Here is a 12,331-nt window from a genome sequence, read left to right as displayed (position 1 = left end):
TTAACTATGGCGGCCACCTGGGAGTCGGGCGGCCGCCATAGCCGCCTGGTGTCTGCTGGTGTGAAACACCATGTTAGGTGTCCCTGTGTCCAAAATCGCTGGCTCTACAAATCTATACAAATATTTTTATACCGTACAGTATTTAATAAATGTTAATTTTTATATTTAGCAATATATGTGAATTCTTCTTTGAAAAAAAATAAGACACCCCCTGAAAATAAGACATGGCGCATCTTTGGGAGCAAAAATTAATATAAGACACCGTCTTATTTTCGGGGAAACAGGGTATGGAGAGCAGATCTGGATGTGATCAGTTTCAGGCACCATCTCACATTTCCAAAACCCCTGAGGTGCCAAAAAAGAGGAAACCCCTAAAATATGAGCCCATTTGGAAACTAGAACCCTCAAGGAATTTATCAAGCGGTTTAGTACTTTGATCTTATAGATCTTTCACGGAATTGGGAAATGACAATGGAAAATTCCATTCCATTAGATACAAATTGTGGGGGCATTTCTCCTTTACCCCCTTGTAAACATAAAACATTTCTTGTTAACCCCTTCCCGCCGATGGCACTTTTTGACTTCCTGACCAAGCTCGATTTTTCAAAACTGCCATGTGTCACTTTATGTGGCAATAACTTTGGAACGCTTTAACTTACCAGAGTGATTTTGAGATAGTTTTTTCGTAACACATTGTACTTCATGTTACTGGTAAATTTTGGTAGATTTGTTTTGTGTTTAATTATGAAAAAATAAGAAATTTGGTGGAAATTTTGAAAAATATGCATTTTATAAAGTTTGAAATGATGTGCATTACATACAGATAGTCAGACCACCAAAATTATATCATAAATCTCATGTTCCAGGTCTCTGCTTTATGTCGGCATCAAACTTTAGTCGCCCTTTTATTTTTTACGGACATTATAAGATTTACAAGTGAAACAATATTCAAAATTTTCAAGAAATTTCTAAAACCCATTTTTTAAGGGACTAATCCAGTTATGAAGGTGTTTTGAAAGACCCTTGTATTAAAGCCCCCCATAAATCACCCCATTTTCAAAACTGCACCCCTTAAATAAGCCAAAACAACATATACCTAGTAGTTTAACCCTATAAGTGCTTAACAGGAATTAATACAAAATGGAGGTGAAATTTTCAAATTTGATTTTATTTTACTAATATTTTCGTTTAGCCCTAGAATTTGCACATTCACAAGGGGTTAAAGGAGAAAACGCCCCCCACAATTTGTTATGCAAGTTCTCCCGACTACCATAGTACCCTACTTGTGGGTGTAAACTAATATATGGACGCACAGCGAGATGCAGAAGGGAAGGCGCGCCAAAGAGCTTTTAGAGGGCAGATCTGGCTGTGATCAGTTTCAGGAACCATGTCGCATTTACAAAGTCCTTGAGGAGTCAAAACAGTGGAAACCTCTAGAAAGTGACCCCGTTTTGAAAACCGCACCCCTCAAAGAATTTATCAAGTGATGTAGTAGCATTAGTAACCCCAAAGTGAATGTGTAAGCTGTGCGGAGTAAATTGAGTGCACCAAATCCCATTCTATTTTCCCACTAGCTCCTATGACACGGATGGGGGAGAGGGGCATTCTGGGGGGTCAGCGCTGGTGTATAATCTCTCACATAAGCTCTAAATATGGGGGGTCCCCTGAAAACGCTTGTACCGCTTATACATTTCCTTCTAGTCGCAGCCACTTATGTCCTAATGATTTGGCGACTTTTGGGGTTTTTGTCTTCACATTGTACAAGCTAGATCTTTATTTTTATTTTCTGGCAATGTGGCCATATGAGGGCTTGGTGTTTGCGGTATTAGATGTGCTTTTCAATGCCACCATTTTGGGGCCTGTAACTTATTGACTACATTTTATTAACTCTTTCTGGGTGGGATGTAAAAGGAAACATCAATTCTGGCATTGCTTTTAGCATTTTTTTTTCCCGTGCAGCGTACAGCATAAGTAAGATGTTACCTTTATTCTGTGGGTCAGTATGGTTACAGCAATACCTTATTTATATTATTTTTTAATGCGTTGCTATTTGTGCAGAATAAAATTCAATTTAGGGAGCCTTCACACGGAGTAAACGCGCGTGTATTTTTGCAAAATACACGTGTAAAAATAAGACTCCCATTAACTTCAATGACATTTTACAGGCATATTTTTACACATGTAAAAAATATAATTGAAGTCAATGGGAGTCTTATTTTTACACGTGTATTTTGCAAAAATACACGCACGTTTACTCCGTGTGAAGGCTCCCTTAGGGGAAAAAATCAATTTTTTTTGCATCGCCATCTTCTGAAAGGCATAACATTTTTATTTTTCGGTAGACAGAGCTGGTTGAGGGCTTATTTTTTGCGGGATGACCTCTGCTTTTTATTGGTATCATTTTGGTTTTCATCTGACCATTTGATTACTTTTTATTGAACATTTTTTAAGGCAAAGGTGGTGAATAATCATTATTTTGTTCGGTTTTGTACGGGTTTTTTTATGACATTCGCCATTCGGGTTAAATAATGTTTTAATTTTATTGTTCAGGTTATTACGGACGCTGTGAAACCAAATATGTAATGTTTTTTTCTCTTTTTCTTTATTTTACATAGTAAAACATTTTATATGGGGAAAAAGGGATTTTTGGGGCTTTATTTATTTCTAATTTATTTTAAACTTATTTAAACTTTTTTTAATTTTTACTTTTTTAATCACTTTTTTTTTTATGTCCCCATGGGGAATTGAAGCAGTGATCGGCTGATGTAGCTGTAATACACGTGTTACACGTGTATTGCAGAGCACAGGAAGCAGTCACCCTGTGCAGACGCACGGGATGACAGCTTCCATCCTGGCAGGATCAGCCAGGTACGTAGAGGGGACGGCATGGGGCAGACCCGGGGTCACTGATCAGACCCCGGGCTGCCCACTACCAACACCGGCACCCCCCGAAACCGGCGCGGGGGGTGGTGATCGGCACCAGTATGTAGCAAAAACCTGGAGATGCCGGCGGTCATGTTTGCGGTTCCAGCCGCGGGTGTTACAGGGCATTGTCAGCCATATGTTATGGCTGACACCCGCAGGGCATGGTGCGCACACAGTTTATGTGTGCGCACCATGCAGCCGCTGTAGTACTACGGCGGTTTGCGGGAAGTCCTTCCCGGCAGCGCAGTACTATTACGGCGGATGTCGGGAAGGGGTTAAATAGCCGTAATACTCACCGATATATAGACGAACTAGATCATTTATTATATAGCTATAATCACACGTACCACAATACAATTCGTTGCAGGCCTGCGGACGTAACACAAGACAATTCATTAAGAATATGGAGGACCATTTATGGCAAGTACGTAGGTTTTAAACCGGATAGACAGACGTTAAAAATAGGTGACAATGTTCACATAACGCAGTATAAAGGCTCTTTATAAAGGGTATGAACAGACTTACACGGAGGAGATTTTTGTCGTCTCGGTCGTTAACACAAGATTTCAAAAACTTATGTATAAACTCGTTTATTTAGCGGATGAGCTGATAGAAGGTTCGTTTTACAGAGAGGAATTGGTGAAGGTGGCTGCCGATACTGACCGCGTCTGCAGAATAGAAAAGATACTGAAAAAGAGACGCGTGAGGGCGAGACTCATTTTTTCATGAAGTGGCTAGGTTACCCTACGTCTTTTAATTCTTGGATTAATGAAAATCAGCTGACTTCTATATAAATCATGGAATCTGGCTATTTTTTTTTAACCTTGCCTTGTAAAACCTCCTCCAGTACCTACCCCGAAAACACTATAACGACGTATACAACGAAATTAGCGCGGCCTCTCCATTTCTCGGGCCCCTTTGAAGTTGCTCTGACGAAAATCCAATATCTCCATTCTTGGAACATATTTGAAGCGTAGGAGGCTAACTTTTTTATCGCTAAAACCGGTGAAGCGCTCTCCGAGCACTTTCTAAGCCCCGTGTATTTTTCAATCTTGTAAGAATTAGTTTCAGCTCTGAATGACGAGATCAAGCAATTAAATCATGAAAACTTTAGGCTCTGCTATGATGAAATAAGGGGCACTATGAGGATCCCCACATCACGCACAACGCGATTCGAACTAGGATGCAAGCTGTCTAATATTTTTGGGTTACCGTGTTGATATAATGGTTCAGAGACTGAAAAGCACGCACGCCGACGGAAGCCGTATCCTGATATACACGCTGTACGTCTACAGCGACATCATACAAGATCAGTTGGTGGGTGACAGTTACATTCAACTTTTAAGAACCGTAGAGATTGGCGGAAAAAAAAAATCATATTGTCATGTTGCATTACAACCCCGGACTATATACCCCTCTGCACGAGGGCATTTGACTCCGTTAAAATATCAATATTAAATGACCAGGTTAAGCCTGTTAAATTCAAGTACGGCAGAACCATCGTACGATTGCATTTCAGACTGTGCAAGGACACGCTAAAATGCTGTCCCAGATGGTGTATGGCGATCCCAGTGTGTATGCCCGCTACTACGTTAATCAGTCTGGTAATGTTCTAGAAGGCTTCAAGGTGGATGAGTATATGTATGGCGCCGGTCTGTTTCGCCTTCTTTTCAGATGGGCCTCTTTTCAAACGAGGCCTTGATCTTGTGAAACCGCATGTAAAAATGGCTGCCAGAAATATCGCTAAAGACGCCATCACAAGTATATCATCAGCTGTGATGGACAAATTAAACCAGGAGCCGAAAGATCAGAGCGGCTCGGGCCTAGTTTATGTTGTGAAGAAACCCGCTAAAAGAAAACACAGCGCCTCATTTCCGTCTGTGCTCAAGAATAAAAACAATAGGTGTAAAAGACGCCGCCGCCAGAGACTTGTTAGACCGGCTGGAGACGACATCTTTTAGTGAAAAAATATGGCCTTTATACACGATGGATCTTTAGAGTGCACCAAATCCGAACTAGATATTTTTGATTTACCCCTGACGCAGACGAGCATAGAAAAATCGCTCTTTATTAGAGATGAGCAAACACTAAAATGTTCGAGGTTTGAAATTCGATTCGAACAGCCGCTCACTGTTCGAGTGTTCGAACGGGTTTCGAACCCCATTATAGTCTATGGGGAACATATACTTGTTAAGGGGGAAACCCAAATCCGTATCTGGAGGGTCACCAAGTCCACTATGACACCCCAGGAAATGATACCAACACCCTGGAATGACACTGGGACAGCAGGGGAAGCATGTCTGGGGGCATAAAAGTCACTTTATTTCATGGAAATCCCTGTCAGCTTGCGATTCTTGCAAGCTAACTTTTCCCCATAGAAATGCATTGGCCAGTGCTGATTGGCCAGAGTACGGAATTCGACCAATCAGCGCTGGCTCTGCTGGAGGAGGCGGAGTCTAAGATCGCTCCACACCAGTCTCCATTCAGGTCCGACCTTAGACTCCGCCTCCTCCGGCAGAGCCAGCACTGATTGGCCAAAGGCTGGCCAATGCATTCCTATGCGAATGCAGAGACTAAGGGCTAGTTCACACAGAGTTTTTTGGTCAGGGTTTTGAGGCCGTAAACGCCTCAAAACCCGGACCAAAAAGACGGCTCCCATTGAAATCAATGGGAGCTGTGCAGGAGCTTTTTCCGGGAGCCGTTTCTTCCGCCTCCCGGAAAAAAGAAGCAAGGTGTTCATTCTTCCGCCGAGTCGCCTCGCGAGTCAGCCTGAAGACACACCCTCTTTTGGACTCGGCCCATTCATTGAGCCTGATCCGGAGGCGGGTGCGCAGCTGGAAGCCGGTGCCGTGCACCGGCTTTCAGTTCCACAACACGTTTTATGGATCGGAACCTGAGGCAGCCTCCGCCTCAGGTTCCGATCCAAAAAACTCTGTGTGAACTAGGCCTTAGGCCTCAAAACCCTGACCAAAAAACTCCGTGTGAACTAGTCCTTAGCAGTGCTGAGCCAGTTCTGCTCAACTACACATCTGATGCTCACTCGGCTCTGCTACATCTGATGCACACTCGGCTCTGCTACATCACATGTAGCAGAGCCGAGTGTGCATCAGATGTAGCAGAGCCGAGTGTGCATCAGATGTGTAGTTGAGCAGACCTCTAGCTACGACTAAGAGGTCCTTTTCTCTACCTCGAAACGCGTCAGCTCTTTTCCTTTTTGTCATGGACCTACTGTGACATGAATTGTGATTTGCATCCTTCATGGATTTTTTAAGTTGATGCAATAAAAGTTATATTTTATGGAATTGGAGTAGGAGCTGGATTCCTTTCTATGTATCTCCTATAATCGTCCCATGGCCGACGGGCAGTGATCACGTGCTTCATCCATTCCTGTATCAAGTATCTTCATTTAACCCAGTGGAACTACACATTCCTCGTGGAAATCTCAAGTAAGTGGGCTGTTCAATCTCCTTCCCCGTTCCCCTCTTCAGCTGCTATCCCTAGCTATCCCTGCCTGTACAGCTATCCCTGTCTCTTAGTCACAAAGTTCACATTCTCATATGACCCAGATTTGAAATCCACTATTCGTCTAAAATGGAGGTCACCTGATTTCGGCAGCCAATGACTTTTTCCGATTTTTTTCGATGCCTCCGGTGTCGTAGTTCCTGTCCCACCTCCCCTGCGCTGTTATTGGTGCAAAAAAAGCGCCAGGGAAGGTGGGAGGGGAATCGAATTTTTTTGGAGTTTGCCACGTGATGTTCGATTCGAATCGAACACATCGAACAACCTGATATCCGATCGAACATGTGTTCGATAGAACACTGTTCGCTCATCTCTACTCTTTATAGAAGTACAGCCCATAGCAGCTCTCGCGGACAATGCCCCGTTGGAATTCTTCATTTCAGGGAGCGGGGAATATTATTACGACCTGAACAATACGCTTCTGTACATCACCTGCCGTATTGTGAAGGCGGACAATACGGCTATTCCCGCGGACGCTAATGTTGGCTTGAATAATTACTAGATATGAGCGAGTACTGTTCGGATCAGCCGATCCGAACAGCACGCTCCATAGAAATGAATGGATGCACCTGGTACTTCCGCTTTGACGGCGGCCGGCCGCTTAACCCCCCGCGTGCCGGCTTCGTCCATTCATTTCTATGCGAGCGTGCTGTTCGGATCGGCTGATCCCAACAGTACTCGCTCATCTCTAATAATTACCCAATAGCCACGCTTTTCAGCCAGACGGACATGACGCTCGGCGACAGACTTATTTCACGCTCGGTTAATTTGTACAGCTATAGAGCATACATAGAGACTATTTTAAATTACAACCCGCAAGCTCTGTCGTTGCAGTTCATGTCGGGCCTGTTCTATAAAGACACGGCCGGACACCATCATGAAAGGGCCCTTGTGGGTAATAATCTTGGATTTGCTAAAAGAGCTCGCTATACGTCACGATCTAGACCTGTACAGCTTTTAAGTCCCATTTTCGGCGATATATTTAATCAACCAAAACTCATACTGAATGGTCTGGATCTGAAAATTAAACTAACTAGAAATAAAGACTCTTTTTTTCCTGATGTCTGCGGATGCTGAACAATTTAAGGTGCAAATCTTACAAGCCTGCCTGTATGTGAAGCAGGTTCAGGTATCACCGGCTGTCAGAATCGGCCACAGCCAGGCCCTTCTATCGGCCACGACAAAGTATCCCTTTGATAGGGCTTGCCTCAAAGTTTGTAGTATACCCGCAGGTACGCGTCTTACGAACCAAGAAAACCTGTTTCTGGGACAAGTGCCTAAAACGGTTCTAATAGGCTTTGTTGACAATGAAGCCTTTAGCGGCTCATATAACCACAATCCACTATGCTTCCACCACTATAATGTGAATCAAGCATCACTTTACCTGGACGGTCAGCAGATCCCCGCAAGACCCTTTCAACCAGATTTTGAAACGGCTTCTGCCGTCAGGGAGTATGCGGCCCTTCTCCATATTTCAGGCAAGCAGAGAAGTGATAGTGGATCGGCCATAGACAGAGATGAATTTATAAACGGCTATGCATTTTGTGCATTTGATTTGTCACTGGATCAAGAACCGGGCGGACATTTTTCACTCATTAAAACAGGGAATCTTAGCACAGAGGTGCACTTTGCAGCGCCAACACCCCACACGGTGAATATGATCGTTTACTCTATTCATACAAATTGTGTGGAAATTAACAATCGCAGAGAAATCGTGTGAGATTTTTGATTAAACAACCGCAGCCATTTTCAGAAATGAATAGTCTACAACTTACAATTCTGGCTAAATCTGACCCATATATGAACCGTATATTTGTCGGTGTATTTCCGTGTGCTACAGCGACCCCCGGCGTACATTGTCAACACGGATGATTCTCGTAAATGCGTTTCGCACTGTGTCTTAATTATATTGTATCATGATGTCGCTATAATTTTTGACTCTTATGGATTTTCACCGGCTTTTGAGATGTACGCTCGGACCTTTGTCCATTTTGTAGAAAGGAATTGTAAGAGATACATCTATCAAAATAGTCAATTACAATCATTTATAACCTCTGTCTGTGGGGGCTACACCTTGTTCTTTTTATACCATTTAGCCCGGGGTGTCGCTTATAAGGAGGTGTTAGGGAGCCTTCACACGATGTAACGCTGCGCTGATTCTGATCGTAAAAACACATTCAGAATGAGCGCGTAAAAAGTAGCTCCCATTGACTTGAATGGGAGCCGGCAAACGTGCGCTCCCCACTGAAATCAATGGGAGGCTTTTATCCATATGCTTTCAATGTATTACGCACGTAATATATTGAAATTTTTCCCACTGACTGATTTTCTGACAATATTTGTAACATTGAGGCCGAATGGTTTTTGTTGCAGATTTTTGAGTCATTGACAAGAATGGCTGCAGAAGAAATGTATGACAATTTCTAGTCAATGAATAAGTAAATAATATGAAACACAGTTTTGGCATAAAAATGACATTTATTAGCGGTACATTACATATAGGGGGGTAGATGAATTATTGTCTCTCCAGGAACCGTCTTCTACTGCTCATCTCCGGCCTCATAATAATATTGTAGCATTTAGGAAGAAATATACAGCCCAAAATCCCCATTTCTGAGGCCAATATAGAGAATATCTCCACCATGACCATGTTCTTCCCCTTACTGCTCAGATACGCTGGGATGGCACAGATCCAGACACTGCAGAAGACCAGCATGCTGAAGGTGATGTACTTGGCTTCATTGTAGATATCAGGTAATGTCCTCACCATGAAAGCAAGAACAAAACTCACAGCCGCTAAAACCCCCAAATAACCCAACATGACATAAAAGGCCAGAACAGAACCTTCATTACACTGAATGATGATCCTTCCAGGATAAGAGTCTATGTCCAGCTCCTGAAATGGAGGAGAAACCGACAGCCAAATAATGCCATTCAGAAGCTGAAAGAAGGAGCCGACCAATACTACAGAATAAGGCAGTCTAACCCCCAGATATCTCCTCCAGGGGCTGCCAGGTCTGGTGGCTTTGAAAGCGATGGAAACTGTAATGGACTTGGCAAGGATAGAAGACACCGCAACGGTGAAGGCGACACCAGTGGAGATCTGACGTAGCCTGCAGATTATATCATCTGGACGACCAATGAACAGGAAGACACATAATAAACTCAACTTGAGGGACAGAAGAAGAATGAAGCTGATGTTCCGATTATTGGCTTTTACTATAGGAGTGTCCAAGAATATAATGAAAATCACTGACACAGAGATGGTTATGATAAGAAGTAGTCCAAACATGGAGGGGAATACGGCAGCCATGATGTCCTGCTGATAGGAGAGATACTCTATAGTTCTCGGTATACATTCGGCTCTGTATTCATTTGGCCATTGGTTATCAGGACACTTTAGACAATTCTCACTATCTGTAAATAATATAAGAAATACATGTAATATAAGATGATACATTTGAGATTACTTTTTTCTTGTTGTTGCAGAATGATTCCTAAAATGGCTTTATAGAAAGTGAATTGGTCCGTAATGCGTAGTATTTTCAAAAATTTGGAGGTTTGGCCGAACCAACAATTTTTAGAGATTAACATTTACAAATCATTATTATACTTTGGGGTCACCTCAGTAGTGCTATGGGGTCACTGATGTCACCCAGGAGGCTGTAATAGAGGTGGGGAAAGGAGAGGATGAGCATTTACTATATGTCTACATCTCTCCTGGGCCTCCATCTGTTATAGTCAGGGGTCTGAAGAGACCGGAGGGTATAATAATAACATTGTAAATAAATTGTACAGAGAGAATGCGGGAACTTTTTGATTCAACCTTATGCTATAACCCCTTCATCTTAGCTCCTTATCTTCTGCCTCCCTTTCATGTTCATGTACTGAAATACTGTATGTCTGTGACGCTCAGTCCCTCCTGCCCCTGAAATAATTCAGACCTCTTCATACATTATATATGATATGTGTAGCGGCAGATATTTACCAGATATGTTGGATATATGACCTTCTGGACATGGGGTACAATCATGGCAGCATGTGTGATAGCTTTCCTTTGGGGTCTGTCGGGTTCCTGGAAGACAAGCCGGAGAACACAAACCTACTGGAATCTGGAAAGAAGATATGTAATAAGTTATTGTTTTCTATTAGCTCAGATTCTTAGAAACACTAACAAATGTCAAAAATGAGATGGACATTTAGAAAGTGTTATTGTATATTGCGTCACTACAAAAGGGACACAAGGAATTCATCTGCCATGACTAAGTTCTCTGCTCTTGGTCTTCTTGGACACAACAGCACAGATTGAGATAATCTGACTGTGAGATATGTGATAGATTGTCTGATGCTGGTGCTGTACCCGTCACTGACTGCACATAATCTGTGCCTGCAATGCTCGCTGCTCAGTGCTGTGATGAGGCCGTTAGACACATTTTTAGTAAAAGCGCACAGTGTAGACCCTGCTGAACGACTGTGTGCACTTCTTAGTAGCAGTAATGAGCCGCACGTGTTACTCTGCATTTCGTCTCTTTGCTAATGGACTTTGCATTGACTGCTCACTGGCATAGTAGAAATGCAAAACTCAATACTATAGTGTATAACTGCATGCAGATCTTGTATATAGAAGTTCTGTGTAACTCCAGCCTTAGGACAATGTCTCACACCGTTACATATAAGTAAGATCAATTCCAGGTTATTTCTCATTACTGACTGTGAAGTTTTGCTGTTAATGAGACCACTAATGAGAAATAAACTGGAATTCATTTGCATTTTGCTTAACCATAGGGCCCCAGCACTGAGTGCAAAAATGACTTTGTCTAGAGCAGGGGTAGGGAACCTTCAGCACTCCAGCTGCTGTGAAACTACAACTCCCAGCATGCTCCATTCACTTCCATGGGAGTTCCCAGAACAGCAGAGCCAGTATGCATGCTGGGAGTTGTAGTTTTGCAACAGCTGGAGAGCCGTACGTTCCCTACCCCTGGTCTAGAGCATTGTGTGGCATCTCCCTCACCCGTCTTCTCGTATGAAGTCCATCTTCCTCTCCAGTCCTAAGTACTCTAACCTTCAGAACCACCACGCTGCAGTGTCTGCGCTTTATATCCTATTTACTGTTTCTACTAAGATCCTATCTCCCTAATCTCTCCCCTACACAATGAATACCTTTTCCATTACATACAGCTCTTCCGAAAAACAATCTGTGTAAACGCAGCCTAAGACATCAGTGAACTTAGATCTATAGTCCATCATGATTGATTGTCCCCGCTCATAAAGACTGCTTGCATGACATTATGATCTCTGAGGTCTTGATGTTGGCTGCCATTTTCATCAGTTTGTACAAATTAAACCACAAATTATTTAGATTCACTCAATTCAGAACTTTTTCAAAATTTTTTTAACAAATGTTTATTTTAAAAGAACCAGTTTGTTGATCTCTAGTGTAAGGCCTCATGCATACAACTATGTGCACAGTCGGTGTTTTTCACTGACCCATTCATATCTATGGCCCCATACACACAACCATGTATTTTCACACTCCGGTGTATGGGGATATGAGTAAAACTCAAGACAGGTATTATTCCTCTCCATTTTTCATACCGCGCTCATTGGCCTCTATCGGGCTGCGAAAGCATGGGCAGTACGTGGATCCATGTGCCATCTATGCCTTTCAATCACGAGTTGGCAACTCATACACTAAAGAGGTGAATATTGGGGGAACACGTCTTTTACTCAATTCACCTTACACTCATCAACCACCACCAATCCATATGGAACGTTGCACTCCACTTTTTATAATTTGGCATTCCTGGTTAATAGCCTGTATAGGAAATGTTTTCCCTACTTACAAGCCAGCAGTTACAAGTCTTAGGGTGCGCAGTGATGAGGAGGG

The sequence above is a fragment of the Leptodactylus fuscus genome, chromosome 1, assembly GCF_031893055.1.
Source record: "Leptodactylus fuscus isolate aLepFus1 chromosome 1, aLepFus1.hap2, whole genome shotgun sequence".
Taxonomy (NCBI): Eukaryota; Metazoa; Chordata; class Amphibia; order Anura; family Leptodactylidae; genus Leptodactylus; species Leptodactylus fuscus.
The sequence above is the reverse complement of the archived record's forward strand: the minus strand, read 5'-3'. Positions refer to the sequence as shown.